Source organism: Mesocricetus auratus, unplaced genomic scaffold, assembly GCF_017639785.1.
Source record: "Mesocricetus auratus isolate SY011 unplaced genomic scaffold, BCM_Maur_2.0 Super-Scaffold_100676, whole genome shotgun sequence".
NCBI lineage: Eukaryota > Metazoa > Chordata > Mammalia > Rodentia > Cricetidae > Mesocricetus > Mesocricetus auratus.
The window spans coordinates 117,244,714-117,264,666 of NW_024429266.1; positions in this window are offsets into that span (position 1 = coordinate 117,244,714).

The window sequence follows — 19,953 nt, forward strand, 5'->3', positions numbered from 1 at the left end:
GACCTTGAATTACTCACTCAGAGCCACCATTTGGAAATGGCGACATTACAGGGCAGGGGGAGCAAGAGCCATGTCAGTGCTGTCTAATATTTCAGAAAAGCCACCCTGAAAGTCATTTCACTTTACTGGGTTTTATAAAATGAAATCAATCATGTGTGTTTGCTGTCACCTGGATACTGGGTTTATTTGTTACTGCAGCAAAGTCCGCCTGCCCTGCCTAGTGCAGTAGCATTAAAATTTTTAGGTAAACAAAGTAAGTGAATTTAGAGAAGACATGAACTAAATAGTGGTTCAGGATACATCGAAACCAATCAAAATTATGTTCAGTGTCACGTGATGTTTGTCCCTCTCTGGGACCCAGGACCAGGATGGAATGGAGCTCATCAGGGAGTTCCAATTCCTAGGATGAGCTGGAGCCTTTGTCTCCTTGGCAATCATATTGAACTGGCTCTAAAAGGTGGGGGTGGCAAGAACTAGAATCTTTAGGGTCTGGAGGAAAAGATGTAAAATCATCTACTCTTCCATGGTGGTACGGCATATTCTCATTGCTTTTCTTTGATGGAACTCAGCTCTCCCACTGCTCAGTCCCATCGGAGATGGATTGAGCTTCCTTGTGTCCCTGACAGGTCAGTAATGGGGATGAACATTTAGGTCGTATATGCTTCCTGGAGTTGCAACCCTTATTTTCTTCATTTCATTAAACCAGACAGGGCCAGACACACAGAGAATCTGCAGATGAGAAACCGAAGTGCTGGTTAGGGAGAGCCAGAACTGAGAGGTAGTAGGACCAGAGCTGAAGCTCTGTTCATCAAGTCATGAGCATGTGGCCCTGAGCCCTCTGTCCCCTACCATGTCACCGGATGGGGTGCTAGGGAAAGGCAAGGTTACCATGTCACCAGATGGGGTGCTAGGGAAAGACAAGGTGAAACATGTCGTGGACAGTGTGGTTGGGCTTCTCCCAAGGTCACCGTGTCTTGTAGCTAACCATCTGGCCTCATGAATTAATCTGCTCCAAACCTAAATACTCCGGAGGAGAAGAGGCTGCTGTGGCCTGGGTGGTTCATCAGTGGCTGCCTCTTGATGGCAAGGGCAACAATCTGGTAGCTGTCCAGTCCAGGGGACTGGATGTTTCAGCAGTCCCAGCCTGGTGCTGGGGTCCAAGAGCTCTGCCGGTCTCCAGTCTACATTGGAATCCAAGGCAGTAGGTGCCAACACGAGTGAAAAATTGCCACAGCAGCAGGATGAGCGCGTCTGCCACCGAGAATGAGGGCAAGCGCACAAAGAGCAAAAGCTTTCCTCTCCCACCAGATTTAGGCTGGGTCTCTCCCACCTCAAATGATCCACTCCACTCCGAGAAAATCCCTCACAGGTGTGCCCAGCCGCCTGGGCTTTAGTTGATTCCAGATGAGGTCATGCTGACAACTGAGATTAGACATCATGGGTATTTTGAAGTAAAAATCTGTCTTTAAAAGAATGTGATGGGGGGTGGTAAACCTTTAAAATTACCATATGCTAATCTGGTGGCAGAGTGAGGGATCCCTGCTGTTCATACTACTGTACTATTCCTGTTGCCCTGTGTCAGGCTGGTGGTTCTGGAGGTGATGGCTGAAGTTTCTGTTCTTCCGGTCACTGCGCTATTCCTATACACTTAGGTGTATTTGAAATGCTTTTGCAATGGAGAACATGTCAGACGCGAACTCCTGTAATTTTTCCAAGGAGGCATTTCTTTTATCTGTGTAACTCATAATCATCTCAAAATCTCAGTAAAACGTCTGTGCTCTATCAGCCACTTAAGGGAAATTAGCAAGTCAGCTGCTAATTGCGTTTAACATGAGACATTCAGAGAAAGACAAACGAAAGGGAGGTTTGTACTTGGAAAGACAGGCCGGGCATCCGTCGGGAAGCCGGAGCCTGGGGAAGTGAAACACTACACTGTGTGTTTGGTGGGGCTGTCTGCAAGGGAACAAGGGAACTCCCTGGAGGGAGGCAGGATTGTCCTGACACTAATCTGGTCCCAGCCACTAATTGGTTACACGTCTTCTGACATTCCTCAAATAACTGAAGCACTAGGGTAGGAAAACCCCCTGGCTCCAGCTGGCCCCCAGGTTGCTCCTGACTCTGGTGCAGGACTCAAAGGGAGCCAGCGGGATTGAGCACCAGAGTGCTTGATGGAAGGCGGAGCAGCAGAGATGCCAAGGTTTATCGGAATCCACAAGGATGAGGAAGAAGCCCAGCAAGAGGAGAGATGTGCAGAAGGAAGGGATGTGGGCAGTGGACCGTGGTGGGACAGGACAAGTCTCCATGAATGTAAGGCAGCTGGAGCACAGGGACCACGCAGGATGCGACAGGGCCTAGGGCTGCTGAAGGGAGAGCACTTGGGACTTTGAGGGCTATATATTAATTCATTTGTGACTCTACAACACAGTTATGTAACCTGCCTGAGACTTGGTCATTTATAAATAATAGGAATTTGTTCCTAGCAATCTGGAGACTGGACATCTCCGAACAAGACACAGACACAGACAGGTTGAGCGCCAGGTGAGGGCTGTGTCTGGGTATCTGCTTCTATGATGGCATGTCACTGGCTGTCCTCATGTGACAGGAAGGCTTTAGGCACTACCTTTAACCTTTCCTGTAACGCCATTAATCCCATCGTGAGGGCTCTGCCTGGAGGCTTAACCTCCTCTAACAGTCCCCACCCCCACACAATAGCAGGCTGATTAAGGGTGAGTTTGGAGGGACACGTTCAGGCAGGGCAACTGGAGAGACAGATAATCTTTGCAGCTCCAAAAATAATGAATATTCGCCTGAGGATTAAACCATCAACTTTCACGGCAGGTAAATAGGAGGAAGTGGAAGACGTGGGGTAAAATTCCAGAAAAGATACAGTAAGGGCTTCCTTTAGGAGAGGGGGTCGGGATTAATGAACCAGGTCATACGGGACTGAACTTTGAGGGGAGCTAAGGCCGGGCAGGAAGTGAAGAGGTGATGCCCACTCTGTGGGGGAGGGGGGAGGGTGATGCCTGCTCTGATGTCCAGGAGAAATGCATACAGTGTGAAGTGTCAGCTGTCCACCTACTGGTCCCACTTATCTTACCACAAGTGCAGGGTCTCTAACCAGTGCCCACTCTTAACAGTGAAGGGATCAGACCCTCAGCCAGCCCTCTGCTTTGGGCTGTACGACAGGCTGCAGAAAAGGCCCAGCAAGATGTTAGCCTCTGACTCAGCACATGCTGCTCAGTTTCCAGCCTTCTGACCTTGCAGGAGCCGCCCTAGTCACTAGGAGGTCAGGTGCCCTCCGTGTAAGACAAGGAACCCATCAATCAGGCTCTGAGCATGCTTTCTAGTGCTTTACAGTAATAGTGGCCTGCAGAGTATCGCAACCACCCTGGGAGGGCCTATAGGCCATAGCACCCGGTTGACCTCAATCATTACAGGACGGATTGCCCAGACCAGGAAGAGCACCAATCCTGAGACTGTTGCATACCCCTAGACACTCCCCTTGCACACCCCAGTAAATTCCCCACCTCGCTGTCCAACCACTGTGAGGAACAGGTGGAGGGACCGAGTTAAGACAGTTAACTCGTTAATAATATACGACTCGCCAGGTGGTAATGACGCATGCCTTTAATATCAGCACTCGGGAGGCAGAGGCAGGCGGATCTCTGTGAGTTCGAGGCCGGGCTGGACCGACAGCCTCCAAAACAATACAGAGAAACCCTGTCTTGTAAAACCAAATAACAATAACAATAATAATAATAATAATAATAATAATAATAATAATAATAATAATAAAAGACTCTTTGGGCTTTTGCATTGGAACCGGTCTCTTGGTGATTTGGGGGTTCCGAATTTGGGCACAACAACAGGAATGATAGACCTAGCACCACCAGCTGTCAATCATTTTAAAAAGGAATGTCCTTCTAAAACGACCTGCATAGCAGTGAAAGTTTCTGAGGGGGAGGTATACCACAGTGGGTACTTTGGTTTCTGAATACAGCTCGCCTGTAGACATTTTTACCTTAGGATAGTTCGCTTTGGGATATAAATGATATCTACTATCCCAAGCCCACTGGCTATCGTCACCACAAAGTACTGCATTCTGTATTTATTGAATTCGTAGGAGTTGTAGATACCCCTGGTACACAAGTACTGCATTCTGTATTTATTGAATTCGTAGGAGTTGTAGATACCCCTGGTACACAAGTACTGCATTCTGGATTTATTGAATTCGTAGGAGTTGTAGATACCCCTGGTACACAAGTACTGCATTCTGGATTTATTGAATTCGTAGGAGTTGTAGATACCCCTGGTACACAAGTACTGCATTCTGGATTTATTGAATTCGTAGGAGTTGTAGATACCCCTGGTATACAAGTACTGCATTCTGGATTTATTGAATTCGTAGGAGTTGTAGATACCCCTGGTACACAAGTACTGCATTCTGGATTTATTGAATTCGTAGGAGTTGTAGATACCCCTGGCACATAATTGATGACTGATGCATTACTAAGTAGAATGATGCATGAAAAGCCAGGTGTTGGGGGGCATCAGATGTCTAAGTGGCTTCGATGTGGCATGCGCCACCCACTTTCTGAATCAAACAGCATCAGCCGCTGGGAATGTGAGTGGAAATCCTACCCCTGGCTGTACTGCAGAAGTCGGAAGTGACTCCTAGGCACCAGAAGAGGTCGGATGAATGAGGAAGCCCTTCCAATCACCGCTTCCCATGAATCTCCACAGCGCCACAGCCACCGCTCGACTCTGGTTCTCAGCCAGGGATCAGCAGTCCTGACTATATCACACGTGAGACTCAGAACAAAGTGAAAATGTGGGCATCTCTGTTTAAAAGTAGGGGAAAGTTTACAGTACAAACCTTACGCCTTCCCCAGGTGATTCTTACTTGCTATTTAATGTCATGCTAAGTAAAGAAAAATTAACGTGCTGAATCATTTGTGTGACTTTTAATGTTATTTTCATTAGACAATCATAGATTCCTTAGACAAGCATTAGTTCCTTCTTATTGCTGTATAGTATTCCATGTATGAGTACATACGAATATTAATATGTAACAAAATATATTTACACATTCTATTTCTTTGTTTCCATTGGAAAGCACTGTTGTAAACATTTTTGAAGACACCATTTACTACACATGAATACAAGAGCACCATTGCTATACTGTTCAGTATACTTACAGCCTTGGTAGAAAGCATGCTTGTTACCAAAAGACCTAATGCACGCCTGGAGGCACTTCGGATTGCACCCTGGAATAGTGCAAAGGCCTAGAGGGAAATACTTACGCAACCTGAAAAAGCCTGGGGTTTAGTTCATAGGAACTTGTCACCTACTTCCTCAATTTTGGCAAACGTACAATTTAGAAGCAATCGGGTGAGCAGAAGTAGATGAGAATTCTCTATATGGATTCTGAAACTTCCATGAAAATCTAAAGTGACTCCAAGATTAAAATCTCAATAACGTTCTTAGCATGGACTTCACTATGAACTACTACTTTAAATATCAAGCAGCGTTTTAAGAGCTACAGCTGCTCTCAACTGTCTGGGTTCAATGTCTGTTTCTGTGTTTAGTAGACATTGGGTATCTGGTCAACTTGGGTCTACATAGTTCTGTTACCAACAAACTGTATATAACCTTTAAGGTCTAACATTTATGAACAATAGTAAAGTCAAAGAACTGTACAGCCACCACGATTCTTAAAGAAAATACTCACTGAGGACTTAGTACAGGCTCTCACGGTTTTGTGGTCTTGCTGGCCCAAACACCTGATATTCTCAATCTTTCCAGTAAATGTTAAATGGTGACTACAATCCTAAACACAGGTTACACCAAGCCCTGTCCCCTCTTTCTGGAAGATAGAGACCAGAGGCACAGGAAATAAAGTCTCAAGTCCCCATTCCATAAGAGACTCCACCAGCTTGCTCATTTGCATACAGTTGGAGACACCCCTGCCCTTCCTGTGCTAATGACTAGGAAATTTGATCTGGCATTTTCATAGGCTGCTGTCCTAAGGGACAGTCACTGACTCCCTGTCTAGAGGCCCGCTGTGATGTGTGTGCAACCCCTTTCTGTGTCCTCCACCCCCCCCCCTCTAGCCAGTCACCCGGTGCAGACTCTGGAACCACTGGGATGCAGCATGAAATCCCTTTACTGCCAAAAGCAGGAAGCATTTGGGGAAAAATATGAATCCTTTCCAGCATTATGTTTCACTGGAAACAGAGGGACAGTGGAATCCTCAGGCTGCTTTTGTCTCTGGGTCCTGAGAGTTCTGTCTCATTGTAACTAGAACATCCACCCCTAATTTTGGCAAGTGCTGAAGCAGGGAGGCTCTGAGTGCCAGCTCCCCAGGCTCTGATGAAACAATGTGAATAGCTTAGGATGTTTCCAAGCGCCTGGGAATAAGGTCATGGAAAGGGCACTGGCTCAGGGGTGAATCGGATGGAAGGAAGGAAGGACTGAGGCCCCTGAGATGCAATAGGAGCGTTGGATCTCACAGAAGGGCCAACTGCAGGAGCTGTGCCAAGGCCAAAGGGAAAGAAATGGTGGCATGTCCACTGGAAGAAGCTGGCTGTTCTACAATAGGTCTCTCCTCACTGGAGGCCAGCTCTCACCCTCCATCCAACACTTCATCACTCACAACTATTACCAATGCTACCCAGGCTCCGCGGACTGATGATGTTAGAAGGCAGATGATCAGGAGGAGAACACATCACAAAAGGGGATGTTGTGCAAAATGGGGACTTGATGGGGAGATCCAGGTAATCTCCAACGGTCTAGATCAAAACAGGAAACAGAGTCACCCAGAACCACAGCAGCCTCTGCCTTACCTCACTTTCTGGCTCTGGTCCCCATCCCCTCCAGCCCTCTGTGAGCACAGCTGAGCATGGTGGCCCCAAACTCCCTGCGCTCACTGTACTGAGCTCCAGCACAGCAGAGAAACACTGCTGCTGATCAACTCCCAAGAGGTTCTAATAGATGCCCATCTCATCATCTTTGTGGTGGAGTCACAAAGCCAGCATGATGAATCTAGACTTACAGTCCTTCCTACAGTGACAAGAAAGGCGGCAATTCTCCTAGCAAGGAACGGAGCCTCAAGAAGCCCCCAAAGACACACCACATGTGGAAAATGCCCCTTCCAAGCAAATTCAGAAGATAGTTCCGCAGTCATCTTCTTTTGGAGCTCCTCTATTCACCAGTTTTAATTCATCTGCTTGGATACTGGAATCCTGATGAATAGGGAAAGACAGTGAGGGAGGCTAACAGTGACCACTCACCAACTTTCAAGTTATCTGTGGATGGGTCAGAGTCTGTGGCTACACCTAGGCTGCCTGGGTGCCTTTTCCTGCTGCTCACGCTGGAATTCGCACTGCGGAAGAAATGTTACCAAAGTCTGAAAGCATGCATGCACAGATGAAAGTCGGTGACTCTTCAGCCAGACTGGTGTTCCAGCATACCACTCATTGGTGGAAATCACAATTGGCAGAGGCTGTACCTGTTGCCTTAAGAAAGCAGGCCAGGGTGGGGACATTAGAGATGAGAAGGGATCTGATGGTAGGAAAACCGATTTCAACAGTGAGACAATGTGAGCCGCATGGATGTCAGAGGTTAAGTGCCAGCCGGCCCTTCTGAGGTTGTACCCCATGTGGTGGTTTAAAGGAAAATGCCCCCCAAAAGGAAGCAGCACTATTAGGAGTTGTGACCTTGTTGGAGGAAGTGTCACTGTGGGGGTGGACTTGGAGGTCTCCTATGCCGAAGCTACCCTCAGTGTGGCACACAGTTGCTTCCCATTGCCTGTGGATCTAGATGGAGAACCCTCAGAACCTTCTCGAGCACCATGTCTGCCTGCAGGCTGCCACGTCCCACCGTGATGAAATGGACTAAAACTCTGAAACTGCAAGCCAGCCCACTTAAACCTTTTCCTTCATAAGGGTTGTCATGGCCATGGTGTCTCTTCACAGCAATAGAAACCCTAACTAAGACACCCCATTCAAACCTCAGCTCAGGATGGTGACCTGAAACCCAAGGCCACAGGCAGTGCACATCTGTGAGCTCCAGTGGATCAGTGCCATGGCCTTGGGAGGCTCTCCCAGGCCTACTTCCTGCCTAAGTACCGTTGCCCAGAGGCCAGGTGTATGGTGGCAGCCACAACAATGCCATGTAATTAAGATAAAATGTTCTTGGCTACATCTCAGGCATGTTCTTTTATGACCAGAACAAAGGGTTAGTTGATGAAGTAATTTTTGGTGGGGAAAACTGTAGCATCCATAATTAAATGACTGCTTAGGGTTTGTTTGTTTGTTTTTCAACATCCCATTATGCTTGCTATACACAGTCTCCAAAGCTCATGTTTCCTAATTTATTATCACTCGTGACAGTCCTCTGGGATCCAGCAATTGAATTTCACTGCCGTCATTTCCATATCCACCAACAAGCACGTCTTCGTGAGCAGAGTCGATTCGATCAAAGGCCCTCTGTGTCCAGGGTGGAGGTTAGTCTCAAACCAGAAGGACCCTGAACATCTCATACCATTGAGACAGGCTACCACACTTGTGGCCTAAGTGCACATGTGTGGTGATGTTTATGATCTAAAATGGGGTCCCCCAGCTAATTCTGCAAGCGCTCCCGTCCACCGAGTGATCTCCCTACCACCACCCCCAAAAAGTATTTTTAAAGCATGGTAATATCAGTATACACAGGGGAGGGACTCAGCTGGAAGCTGGCCTTTCCCATCCCATCCACACCGTGTTGGAGAATATGGAGAGAAGCAGGCCCCTCAGTGAGCACCCCATGTTCCTGAAGGCATTAGGCCAAGGACTTGAGAAATGTCTGAGAAGCTGAAATCTGCATTCCACGGGAGGCTAAATTCCCTTTGACCCTTATTTCAAATCTGACTCTGTCAGCAGCCTGAAAACAATAACCATTCTGACAGATGAGCTGGAATCCTCCAGCTTCACCCTTTGCCATGTCTGGATTCTTTGTCTGAAAACATTGGCTATCCTGACAGTCATCCATGGCTTCCCCAACCTTACTTGCGAGTCAGCAGTCAGCCACCCAAGGAAAGAATAGCAAGCAGTATGAGTTATGTCCTGTGCCCTCCAAATCTGTAGGTGAATGCTAGTCCCTCCATACAGCATGGCCTTGTGTGGAGACAGAATTAGTCATCATGAGGACAGAGAGAGGAGGCACGTCCTCTCTTCCACCTATTCCGTCATGGCTGTTGTAACCAGAAGTTTGAGCATAGATGCTTAGACAGGGAGGCTATGCCATTCAGAGAGCAGGACAGAATGTGAGTCCTTGGCAGAAGAACACAAGACTGTGAACAGACCAATGGAAACCAGACGAAAGGATGCCATGGGAAGATTTCAGGCCTCAGAATAAACCCACTCTGTGAGGCCTTGATCCTTCAGGCTGAAACAGCATGGCTGTATGTTTTAAGACTCCATGTGTATAGTTCCTTTGTTCTGGATGCCCAACAGCATATTATAGGTAGCAACAACTTCATGGAAATACAATCTTGGTGGTCTCTTTACCCCTGACCTACCATAACCAGAAACCAAGCACTGTCTACACAATGGCTCCCACACAGCTGTGTCCCATTATCTCAGAGCATCTTGGAGTTGCTCTATAAACACCAGGCCAGCGGGCAGTGGCCATGCACTCCTGTAAGGCCAGCACTCAGGGAGTCAGAGGCAGGCAAATCTCTGTGAGTTCTGTGAGTTCGAGGCCAGCCTGATCTACAGCATGAGTCCCCAGGACAGCCAGATCTACAGAGAAAGAAAACCATAACAACAACCACCACCACAACAAAAACGCAGGAGAGAAAGCAATGAGTGCTATAGTAGGGTCAGGGTGGGAAGAGAACAGGCATCAATCCAAAGTTGTACCACTCACCCCAGGCCTAATCAGACCGCAATCACAGCCAGAGAGATGCTAGTTCAGATTGCCCATGGTCTGCAGCCTTGCTCAGCTCCCTTATAAGGAAAAACTATGCCCTTGAAGTCTTGCAGACTGGAATAGCTGCTGCAAATTTGAACTTTCTGATAAGGATGAGAGCCCAATGCCGTTTTCCCTCTTCAGTAAAAATAGAACAAAGTCAAAAGAGGAGAAATATATAAGAAACCAAAGTCTCTCTTCCTCCCTCCCTCCCTCCCTCCCTCCCTCCCTCCCTCCCTCCCTCCCTCCCTCCCCATTTGTCGGCAGTCTCTTACTCTGCCTCTGTCCCTCAGTGGAGGGGGTTCACTGACACAGACAATTCTTTTCCACTGGACTGGGTCGCCGTTCCTTGCTGCACGCTTGCAAGAATGGGGATATTAGCTCCTGTGTCCTGTGTGATGATGATACATGGGCCAAGGTCAGCGGCCCCATCAGCTACTCGAGCTGCTTTCTCTGGCGACTGCAGATAACCACTTACCTGGCAGGGCTCCTTGCCTGTGCTTCAATTCGTGTCCACAGTGTCCCTTATCTCACAGAAACACCTGTCTTTCTGTGACAGAAAGAAATTCACGAATTATCAATAGTCCTTGAATTTTTTAGAGCCTTTGTCGTGATTTTGTGGGAGGATTGAGTGGAGCGAAGACAAAGTGGCGTGAAGTCATCCATGTGTGTGTGACAATAAAAGCCTGACTTCAGTAGATCAAAGGGATTTCAATAAAAAACTTCATTCCTAATAGGGCTAACACCAAAGAGAGCCATTTAAAAATGCCCCAGCATTTACTGCGACTCTACCATGGGAAGCCCACCGGGTGATGACAGGGCCAACAGACATGAGGTGAACTTCGATGCACTTCCAACAGTCAGAAGTCTACAAGAAGACACAGATGGAAAGCATCTGCGCTAAATCTTGCAATTATGCTGTTGTTGTTGCTGCTGCTGCTGCTGCTGTTGTTGCTGCTTGGGCAGCTTCTGATGTTTCCCAGGCTGGCTTTCAGCTCTGGGTCTACCACCGAAGATGACCTTTCATGCTTGATCCTCCTGCCTCCGCCTCCTGAGTGCTGGGATACAAGTGTGTATCGCGGTGCCTGGTTTATGTAGTGGTGGGGATCAAACCAGGGCTTTGTATCTGCTAGGCAAGCATGCTTCCAACTAGGCTTCTCCCCTGAGCCCCAAAGTGCCCCCCGTTTGAGGAATGTATCTCCATAATACAGATAGAAACACTAGAATCATATTACAACTCCAGTCAAATCTACTATGTCACCGCATCTGTCAGTTTCCAGTGGTGACTGGGTAAATCCTCGAGTGGGACTGCAGCCATTAAATAACGTTCCCCAACACAAGGATGCATATGATTCCCACCAAAGTACCTGGCATCTGAGTTATGGCAGGGAAAGATTGAACAGCTGCCTTGAGGGAGGGGACATGGAACTCTCTGCTAGCTCTGTCCCGTAGAGACAGAAAAAAAAGAAAAAGCAAGACAGACATCTTATCCTTAGGGAGCTCAGATGGGAAAGAACTGACCTTTTGCTGTGCAACCCTGACCCAGCCATGTCAAGGCAGACTGAAGCATTCGTGGCTGGGAAGCAGTTACATGTCTGCAGAATACGAAGGACAAACGACATAACACCAGCCGTTGTCTTTATGCATTCTGTAAGTTAACAAAACTAGGCAGAAGGCGAAGGCCAAAACCATGATCCTCACAGTGTAGTACTGGGAGAAGCATGGCTTCGTGGTGCATCTCCAGACAGGCCTTTGAGGTTTTATCTGTGGTGATGAGCAAGACTGAAGTCGGAGAGTACCAGAACTGACAGCAGGAACTGGGGAGCAGAACAGGTGGGCTTTGTATCATCTCCAGCACCTCCCAACTGGGGATGTCAGCCCAGATACGTATCTGCTCCACGACCAGGCTTTGGCTCGAATGTGGGGAGTACTTCACAGGGTGGGTCTTATGAAGACTAGGTGACTGGATACAGTATGTGGTGTAATGATAAAAGCATAAAATACCGGAGACTCCCATACAATACATAAGTGAAAGGGTTCATGAACAAAGCTGAGGTAAAAATCTCAAATACAGTTTATCCTCAACGCTCCCTGGCCTCATTTTCTAATACTTTTCTGTAGACAGCATTACAATTAGACATGTCATTGTGTGTGTGTGTGTGTGTGTGTGTGTGTATGTATGTGTGTGTGTGTGTGTGTCGGTGAGCTGTTTTTCTTTGTCTACATGCTGAGCTGTGGTGACAATTCTAGAGTATTACATTTCTAGTCCATCTTACTCTTCTCCTGTCAGCATTGATTTTCAGCGGCACATTTGCTTGAGTTAAGCACGTACAGTGGGAAGTCCTGGCCTGTTGTGAGGGATTGTTCCTTCCCTAGTAAATGCAGCAGTTAGAGACACCTAAGTGAAAGTTCACAAGGCCATAATGAAAGACGTTCCCATGCTGATATCAGAGACGCACACACAGGACTTCAGAAAACATAGAACTCTCCACATTCCCCTACTGAACCATCTCCACAGCACCAAAACAAACCTCACATACAGAGCTATTTGGCTACAAAATTAATCTCACATTAATTCATTTAAAAAGTATAAAATCCCCAGGTTTTACACACTATTACAAAATTAATCTATTTTCTTCTTCATGTATACAAACTCTTCAAAAACACAATCCATCCAATCAAGAACATTTCTTCTTGGGGCTGAAGAGATAGATCAGTGGTTGAGAGCACTGACTGCTCTTCCAGAGGACCCAGGTTCAATTCCCAGCAACAGCATGGTGGCTCACAACCATCCACAGTAAGATTCAATGCCCTCTTCTGGGATGCAGGCATACATACAGACAGAGCACTCATATACATAAAATACGTAAATAAATCTTTAAAATAGGACATTTCTTCTGTGTTATAGGAGGTATAACCTACTGAAATAAAACCCCACAAAACCCTTAATTCTTGAGCATTCGACTTGACAAATAAGCCTGGAAAACACAAGAGGACTCTGAAGTCTGTAGCACATGCTAGCAACAGCCAAATTTAAACCTTTTCAGGAAAAGTCTTATTTGATTAAATTCTTCAGTCATGGACTGAGATAAGAAATCACACATTCATCTCTGAGGATAAAACTATTTCCATGTTTTAACCCAATATCTAGTATTCAGCTATTAACATAACTTCCAGGACAAACTGGGAAGAAAAGCAGCTTACCATTCTGATTAATCAGTCAATAAAACTGGACCTCAGTGATAAACCATCACAGAAGTCATGAGAAAGATACTTTAATGTGATGGCTATTAATATGACAAGATACCTAATGAGAAGTTATGGCATACATCAACAGGCAGCAAATTTCAGCCGATGGATAGAGACTTTTTAAAATGACAGATATTCAAGATGACGAATTCCTTGAAGGAATTTTGAACAGGTGGTGTTAAAATTAGCAATCTTGCAAAGAAGCCAACTGAAATATATTTTTAAATATAAAAAAGAAACATCCAAATCCCCATATTGTTAATAAATCTTTGTTTTCATTTGAATGGGGTTGTTTATAATTGGTTAATGATCATAACCAATCTCTTTTTAAAGGAAAAAGGAGATTATGGTATGGAAATGAGTACTTTGTATTGGTATAGTTTTTCATTTATTGATGCAAATTCAAGGTCAATTTTGTGATGTGTCTATTTCTCCTCTTGATTAAGTATTGTGCTTATACTGATCTTTTAAAACGTAATGTATAATTAAATACAGACTATAGATACTTATAATAGTCAGAACTTATATTTAGGTTAGTTTGGTTTTCTAGATATACAGAGATATATTTGAGATAGATAGTCTTCAAACCTTTCAAAGACCTTCAGAAAATGGCATTTAAAATGTTTTAGGGTTTTTCTTGACAATGAGAAATATCTGCTCCTGGCATCACCAATTACGTTTGAGAGGAAGATGGGCATCGAAGAAACTTGTTATGGCAAGATTAGCCATTTGGGCAAGAAACTGCTCTTGCCTGGACTGTTTGACTGTTGCTGTATAAACTGGATATGCAGGACCCACAGGAAAGTGACTTCTGAACTCAAATAGTCTTTCAGGGTTCCTGCTTCATGGAAGAGTCTACGAGACTTTCTACAGGTCACAGAAAAATGAATGACAGGCTGCCAATGCAAATGGACAGTTTGAGACTTCCTGCTTTGCTGAGAAGTCTTCTACATACACTGGGGCCTATGGGCTGAAGATGGATGCCCCAACATTACATAGGAACGTCAGGTGACTGTCCAGGCAGCAAGATGTCTCTGTCAATTCTAGTGTTTACATATTATCCTTCTGTGGACTTTGATGGAGTCAAAACTATAATTATATTTTTCCTTGATTATGATAAAAGATAAGCTACGTATAGAACTTTGTACTCACAAGAATGGAATGGATGATATTTTCTTTAAATCTTGCTAAATGTTGATAGACAAAATGTTGTAACTGTGTTCTTGCTTGATAGCTGTTCTGTTATATATAATTTGACTATGTTAAAGTTAAGACCTTTCTTTTTGTTTAGACAGAAAAGAGGAGATGATAGGGAAGTCCTGTGTATATGTCAATAAAGCACTGTTGGCCAATAGGGAAGCAAGATAGGTGGGACTAGGAGTCCAGGAGGACTCTGGGAGGAGAAACACAGGGAATCAAGATGTAACCGCCATAGGGGTAAGAAGCCCAGACCCTTTTCTCCAGTAAGAGAAATACTTAGATGGGTTAAATACTTAAGTCAGAGCTAGCCATTAAGAAAAAAGCAAGGCCAACAGCTTCATAATTAATACAGAGTCTTGTGTGTTATTCGGGGACTACAATGCGGCAGAGCCCAGGCGACTGGTGGGGAAAAACCAAAGCAACTGACAAGGAAAAGGCTTCTCTGTACACATAATAGCCAGGAGCTATACAGTGAGATTATATGGTTGACATTTGTGTAATTAAATCTCCAGATTACAAAAAGAAAGAAAACAGAACAAAGAAATACTTAGAGGTACATGTGAAACACTAAGAATTTACTAAAACTATTGAAAAGAGAATCATGCACAGGCCCAAGGAACCAGAAAGACCTAAGCAGTTATGGTTACAGAAATTTGTTTTCTTTCTTTTTTAATTTTTAGAGACAGGGTCCAGACTACCTACTCACTGGGTAGATCAGACTGACCTTGAAGTTGTGATGATCCTCCTGCCTCAGCTTCCTCGGTGCTAGAATTACAGAACTGTGCCTAAATGCTGGGATTCAATTGTTTCTTCAACTGACTATAAGATGGAGGTTGATGGGATGTTTCTCAAAGGGGGAGATAGTAAATATTTTATGCTTCATTCATTGTGTGCCCTCAGCCTGAGTTACTCTACTTTGCTATTTCAGGATGGGAGCAGCCATAGACAAAATATAAGCAATTCAGGACAACTATGAGCAAGGCTTTTACAAGGGCCTTGCATAGTTCTACACAGTGACTACCCAGGCACTAGGGAAGTTGAACACAAGTTTGAGGCTAGCCTGGGCTATAGATTGAGATTGTCTCAAAAGAATAAAGCAATGTGATTTTGTTTATGAAAGGAAGTAGCTTGTCTACAATTCTGACTCTAAAATAAAATTCTTCTCTTGAAAAAAAATGTTCTTATATTGTATATGAAAGGGACAGCATCATGCATGAGAAGGATCTCTGTGGTTAAGTACAAGATGTGTGTTATAAACTCTAGAGCAGAAAGCTCTTAGAACTACGTTTAGCAAGTCCATAAGATAAGGTAGGTCAATGTGTAGAAATCACTTTATAGTGGCGCACACAACGGCCCAAGTAGACATCTTATGTGACAAAATAAAACTTCCAGTGCCAAAAATGGGTTTCATCAGGACCACAACTTGATTGTAAGGTCCTATTGCTGGAAACACAACTTAATTATGTCATTGAATACAGAGAAATTGAGCTGATGCCCAACTGGAAGCTTTCTCCCTACTGACTAGTGTTAATGATGCTAAAAGGCACTTTGCAGGATACTGGAGGAGAAAAGTAATCTTCAATATCTCTCAGCTACAAATCCTTCCACATACAACAGCAACCTACCAGAAAGATACACTGGTATAATAGTCGCACAAAAGTTATGGAAGTAACCAATAGTGATTTGATTGAATTTAAGGTCCACTCTGTGAGATTGAAGCCATACTTGACACTGCTAAAGTGGCCTGTTATTCTTTTGAAGGAGCATAACAATAAAATGACTCCAAATGACACATTGCTAAATCTATACATTAGAGCAACAAGCAACCCTTATCAGGAAAGCTTCTTGAAATAGATGATAATTAACAACGAGACCCACAACTAGACAGTGTGCAGAGAGAAAAACTTTGGAGCATACAATCCTAAATGGGATGTCTCCATCAAACCCCTTCTCTCAAGGCTCAGGGATCTGTGCAGAAGACAAAGCAGAAAGATTGGGAGAACCAGAGGTGATGGATGACTCCAAGGAAACAACATCTTCCAAACACAACAGGATTAATGCACAGATGAACTCACAGTCACTGTGATAATATGCAGACCTACACAGGTTCAGACCAGAAAAACATTCCAGGACAGAGAAGAGAAAGTGGACATAAAGTCCCATCCACAAGCAAGGAACCATTTGAAATTGATGCCTGTTAGGAAATGGAAAATTAGTTTTCTTTCATGGAGTATCACTGGGTCTATCAACCATACTCCCAGACTAGTCCCTTGCCCAGGAATAGTTGTCCAACACAAAACACACTCCTGTGTGTGTGTGTGTGTGTGTGTGTGTATCTTTTGTATTTTTTTCTAGTTTGTTTTGGCTTTTGGTTTGTTTTTTTTCTTTGGAGAGATAAGGAGGATCTGGAAGAGTTGAGAAAGGGTAAAAAATATGATCAAGCAACATTGTATGGGAAAAATGTTAGTAAGGGATGAAAAAATTGAAATAAAATCCATTTATGATAGCCTCAAAAAACTGAAATACAGATAGTGCTAACATTGTAGATTTAAGTTTGTTTGTTTGCTTGCTTGTTTAAAAAAAACAGGACAGTATCTATCAGGAGGTAAATTCATTGAGGGGTGTGTAGCATTCACAGATCCAGAGTCATCAGTAAGTTCTTGCCAGGGTGGTAGCCACTGTGTCATCCCAGCACTCAGGAGGTGGGGGCAGAAGGATCGCAAGTTCTAGAACAATCCACGTTACATGATGAGACTTGCCTCATGCACACAAAACTTTCAGTTCTCCTCCCATGCAATCAACTGCACCTACTACTGCCCTAATGTCATATTCTCCCAAAGTCATACACTGAAATGGTAATCCTCAGGAAAATAGAATCAGGAAGTAAGGCCTTTGGGACATACTTAGGCTTTGAGGCAGAGGCCTGGTGATTGGGTTTGGACCCTTATGGAAGAGGCCTTGGACTGGGCTACTTCGCCTTGTGTACCTGGGAGAAGTAGGCCACTCCCAAATGTTAGATCTGCCAGAGCCTTGATTGGAACTCCCAACCGAGAGAACTGGAAGCAGTTTATAAGTTACCTAGTTGTGACATTTTTATTAAAGAAGTTGAATTATCAAAAACATATTTCAAATCAAAATCTATCTTAGAAACATTTTTAATGCATGTGTGCATGCATGCAGTGTGTGTGTCTGTGTGAGAGTGTGTGTGTATGAGTGTATGAGTGTTATGAGTGTGAATATGTGTTCAGAAGTAGAAAAAAAAGTGACAAGATCTGAGAAGGCTGAGAGAGGAAGCAAAGAGCCTTCGAGAAGCAACCAGTTTTCTCAGAGTGTAACTCCATTCAAATAACATGCATTGAGCAAACGGACAGAAGTCAATGGCTTTGGCATCAAAAGCCAGAGTACACAACCCTGTGGAGCTCTCTCTAAGAAGCGAGGGCTTAGCAAGAAGGCATAGATGAGAAAGGACACACAAGCATCCCTCAAGGAAGAGAAAGGACCTACTCCCTCACCCCCCTCACCGCACCCCCACACCCCTGTGCCACCACTGTGGAGCACTGTAGAGGGGGTAACCTGAAAGCAGACACCTTCCTGTCTGAGCACACGTATATACACAAAAAGTCACAATACACAACGGAGTGCATACAGCTCATGCATACACAACAACGCTGGAATAGACAAAGCGACAGTGAATGAGGTGTAATTGCCAATCTAAAAGACTAAAAAGGGCCTGTGAGATGGATGGACCCATGTGGCAGAAGGATAGAACCAATTCTTTCAAGTTATCCTTTGACCTCCATGTTTCCTGGCAATTATGTCTAAACTTGACTAGAAAGCAATACATCAAGCAGTAGTTGCGTCTGAGGACAGGACTTAGAGTTATAAACTGGGGAATATTTCCATCAGAGATATTTCAGGCTGAAAACAAACATTGCAGTTCTGTTAACTTGCTGAGAAGTGCTAGTGTGGGTGTTTGTTGTTATTAGATGGTATTTTAATCTCCCACAGTAAAAATCCTTGAAAGGATACCATGGCTCGAAGAAGAGGGAATCAGAGGGTGGCAGCCTGCTGCCGTGTACATATGCTAATAGCTAAGTGTGACATCAGCTGTAGAGTGAGCACTACTTCACCCCAACTATAATATGGAAAGGGGAACACACAGCCGTAGCTGGTCTCAGTACACTATGGCACCCCCCTGATTCAGCACAGGCTGTGACACAGAAAGTTCAGCAGCCTGGACGAAACGCTGCCTGATTGCTGGGGTCCAGAAGAGCAGACATGATACCTAAATTCTGTCTTGACAGTCAAATCACAAAACGGTGGTACTGTGCGAAGGACAAATCACACTACCCATGGCTGGAATTCTCTCAGCCGTTCAGGCACTCTGTCTCCAGGTAAAACAGCCAGATGATGGCTTTTCTAATTAGTCTCTCAAAATTATGTCAGTAATTAATCCATTAATGCTTAAGTGGAATCTCCAAATAGCTCAATTTCCTTGTGCATCATGAAGTGAGCATTATTTACCCCACCACTTAAGAAGGATTTTAGTGACCTAAAATCCCTCAGGAGAAAAGCATGAAAAGCTAACATTTAAGCGAGCTGAAAGGAAAAGGATCCTGGGAAGGCAGTGGAGGATGGAACAAAAAAAGGGAAAAGCCAGCTGCCCCCGCACCCTAAATTCTGATTTAAAGGATGAGACAAACTATGCCAAGAATTTCATAAACACATTTCTTGATGGTTAAACCTATCCTCCCCCCTTTTTTTAAATTACGAGAAAGTATTTCAGTTACTGTCATTCTACATCAAATTGTAGAAGAGTCTCAAGCAACTGGGACAAAGAAGCAGGGAAAGATACCTTTAATCCCATTACCTGACTTTCTGATTATGTTGAAGCAGAAATGTCTAGGCCCTGAACATCTAAAAAACATCACACCACTTGCCACTTCCTGCAGGAGAATGCAGCTGGTAAGGATGCGCTTTCCTACTGAGAATGTGTTGGTCTGGCTGCTGCAGCAACTGCTGAGTGTCCCAGTTTCATCCTGGGTCACAGTCTGCAGTTTTGAATAAATCTATGGCCCTCAGATGTTTGAATGCCATTCATCTCCAACTGTAAATGCCTCTTAGACACAGAGTAGCAGTCCAGTGGAAATTAGGTGTGTGGCAGGGGAGTGAGGCTGTCCTGACCACCCTTACCATCTTCGTAGAAGCCATCACTCACTGAGTGATGTTTACACTGAACCAGACCTAACTGTGACTTTGGAACTGAACACTGCTAACTTGTACAAAGATTATCTGCTATCTTCAAGAGTTTCATCTTTTCACAAGCGCTGTAATTGGAAAAAAAGAAAAAGCCCCTAAAACCCGTGTTCATGAAATCCAGAGGGTGTGGCTGTTAGGGAACACCTGTTGGAACCTAGCCACCTTGCTGTCACTGGTATTTGGCAACATTTCACTCTGGATTAGCCATTTGGTTTTAAAACAGTGTTCTTGTCTCTTTACATGTAAACTCACACAATCATTTCTTTAAGATAAAGTCCATATTTTCTATGAAAC